Source organism: Dreissena polymorpha, chromosome 14 (genome assembly GCF_020536995.1).
Source record: "Dreissena polymorpha isolate Duluth1 chromosome 14, UMN_Dpol_1.0, whole genome shotgun sequence".
NCBI lineage: Eukaryota > Metazoa > Mollusca > Bivalvia > Myida > Dreissenidae > Dreissena > Dreissena polymorpha.
In genome coordinates, this window is record NC_068368.1 from 19975556 (window position 1) to 19979411 (window position 3856).

Here is a 3856-nt window from a genome sequence, read left to right on the forward strand (position 1 = left end):
AAAATTATTGTTAAGGTTATTAGATCTATTTATGTTAAATGTCACGTTGAAAAAAATCAAATGGGATAAATAGAATACTAGGATTAGCGTTGAATACAGAGAAGTTTATGTTGCTCGGCTCGAACACCGAAAGCGCTCGCCAAGGCTCGCGCTTCCGGCGTTCTAAGCCTCGCAACATAAACTTCTCTGTATTCAACGCTAACCTAGTATTCTCTATGTACACGAAATACATTTACCTTTTAACGAGGGGTGCCCTGAACGTTCGTGTAATTGCAAAATCATTTTCTTGAACATACAATTGCAAAACGAGATACAATCGTAAACAATCATTTTTTAATATGACAACTATTTAAATAACAACAACTCTAAACCACTCTTTTTTATATATGGCAAGTGTACAACAACCAATATTTTAATCAGATAGAATAGCACACAAAAACCTTTTGCTCGAACATGTATCAACCGATATACGTTTCCCTACAAGACGCTTCTTTAGTCGTATCACCGTGTCCACCTTTCTCTCGCACATCGTTTATCTTCGCAAGCTGCTTTGGTCTGTAACACAGGACGTAGAAGACGACGGCGGTAACCTTGCAACCGACTCAGACACAGCCGAATATTATTCCGCTTCCGGTGATGAAATTGTCACTGCAGCGCTCTGCCAGGTAGAAGTCATATTTGCTGTCGCAGCAGCCGTCGAAGCAATATGTTCAGCTGTCTTGAGTGGAATACAACTCGCTGCGGTGCCCTGGAACCGAAGGCAGTCAATATCCTAATTGGTATACAACATGACAGTTGGTCATGTAATTTCATAAAGGATTTCACATAATAATCTGCGATCTTTTGAGTTTTGGTTTTGTTCCTCCTAAACAATTATAGCATTATATGGCAGAGCAAACTTATTCAAATTTACTGCCATTCATTATTCATGACTCATTCACTAACACATGCATCTTTCTTCGTTTTGGGTGGAGACTTTATTAACGAGCACATTACTAGTTGTGTATAGAATAATCTCATATAATAATCTCAGAACAAGCTCTATAGTTCAGTAATAATTTCCATACAAACATTATGTTACACACAATTTGCTATTGAAAAATGTGTTCTATGCGGCTATGCTAAGGATCGGTACATTTTTGTTTTATGTGCTGGATACTTTAATAATAAATAAGATCAGCAACAGAAATCAGGAAGGATATATAGCATATTGTGTTATATAAATACAAGACACAAACTCAGACTAATAGGCATTTGCTACTTATGCAAATACATAGATCGATACATTTCTGGAAACGATGACATTTTAAATATGTAATTTGTGATATTACTCATAGAAGCAATTTTGGAGAAATGTTATCAGTAAATATTAATTTTGGTATTTATTAAGTTGTCTACTTAAGTCGTCACTTACCAAAAGAGAAACCAAACAGCCAAATCAGCAGAAATAACGTTATTTTCATTTCATCATTATATTAAGAAAAGTTTTCACTTCTTCGCCTTTTAAGCACTGGCTTATTTTAAAATACCATGCTAGTATGCTTATTCATTTGACAATATGCTTTTGATTAAGTTGATTAAATAAAAGGCTGGCTTTCAGTCATTTTGTAGTTTGAAAAACTACCTATTCATGGCTATCGAATTTAAATGAACGGCATAACTAAAAACTTGTTTGTTCATCTATAGAATGTTGTTTGAAACGCTCAAAACACATCGAAATCAAAGCTTGATTTATGTATCATGATGGTCTCACCATCTGTAGCGAATAGTTCTTTGAAGTTGCGATTCATGTGTACATCTTTCTTGTTCAATTACTCGTAAAAGTCAAGAATTCGACTTCGTTCATATAACCACACTTTTTATCAAAATGAAAATGTGTTCATTATGTACACGAAATGCGTGCGTTCTTTAATTAAAAAAAACAAAAACCAATTGTTTAAGATTAGTAAATCTTCTTTTCGCAATAAGCCACACAATCTTAATAGATTCACATTCCATTAATATTGTGAAATCTCAAAACAAAGTGCTATCCGGTGATTTTTATCAACATCAAACGTGTTTGTTAGTAATGGAATATTGCATATATATCAAATTTTGGTAAATTACAAATTCTAATTACTTAACGTCGACATTGTGTCAACTAGGCGCAAGATTTTAACGCATCCAAATCGGTATTCAGTAGTAATCAAAACGTTACTATATTACACAATACCTCGATCAATCTGACTATTTTGCAATATTCTATATCTATCTACCGCTTTGCAATATTTGCAATATTCCATAACTAACAAACATGTTTGGTAATAACTGGTAACAGTCACATTATTAAATGCATCTGAATGCACGTATCTGATGCAGGTTTATTTAGGTGTATTCAACTTATATAGACTTTGTTACAATGCACCTTTATTCTCTTGTCAATCTTAGTAATGAATAAGATTTTAACTCGTTCTAGTAACCCGTAGTTTGTTTAAAGACTAAATACCACGTCGTCGTCAATCGACATGTATATAAAATGAACATTTCACAATAGCATACAGTAATACATGACGTGTACGTGTTATGTTGCGAGATCGATAGAAATTATAAATCTCCAAATGCGCGCAAAAATGAGAATAGGATGGTTACCTTTCCACATATGACAGACCAAATTCGTAGAAAATATAGTTTTCGTTTATATTTATATAAAGGATAAAGTAATGTCACTAAAAGTTATTTATCTGTTCCTATTTATCACTGTCAATAACCATTGTACTTTGCCTTAAGACTTTGAAAAAGAAAACACATTAGTTGTATATTTTAAATAGTCATCCTCAAAATTTCGTGAATTTGCAGTTTATTGAAAAGAAAATCGGTAGGTCACACTTGCTACTATGTTTTGCATTAAACTTACTATGCTAGACAAAAAAGGTTTATCATTATAAAACATTCTAACATGGATTCTTCATATAATTAAAACATAAATGAACATTCAAATCGGTACTCTCTCTCAAAAACACGGGGTACATTCCTACATTTAGGACAACAAATGACATACGATGTTAAAACTATAAAACATAAATTAAATCGATGATGACACACAGGAAAACCAAATATAAACAATGTCCATTCAAACGACCGCGGTATGTGTATATAAACAAAACCACGATTCGCGTAATTGTTGAACAGTTGCTTTTCTCGTAATCTTGTTACATTTACAACAAAATTACACATCGATAACACGTGTTACCAATTTTAACGTCTTTCTTTACAAAAACACCAAACTCGCAGTGGGCTGTAGCTAGGGCGGATCGCATCTCTGACGTTAGAAAACGCCCTTGTATGTCCGCTGAAGGGGATCGGAGAAAGGCTGGCTATTCATGGAATTCGAAGCTGCAATAATGAACACGAGTTGTCACCTTTGCATCCTGAAAACTCGTGCATTTTTGCTCCTGTAATAATGTAATGTTCAATATATTTGATAGAATATGAAATATTTCTGCAATTTTCATATAATTATATTAACTGGGTCATTTCGAAAATGATTTTATTTTGGGTTTGTGTTTTGGTGGAAAACAGACTTTACTTTTTAAATATGAAATTAGGGAAAGGATGTCACTGGAAACATAAATACAACCTAAGTAGGAACATATCTGTACACAATTTCATTTTGCTAAGATACATTTAGTTTGAATATATTTTGTAAATTAGTGTGTACAGAATTTTAAAAGTATTATTTTCATGTTTTATTTAATTTTTATCACATGCTATACTCTGTTTCCCATGTAATACTACCATTACATATTATTTTTTTTATATTACACATGTGTAACACAACATTTTTAAGCGTTTTCATTGGCTTAGTTTTCGTTTATTG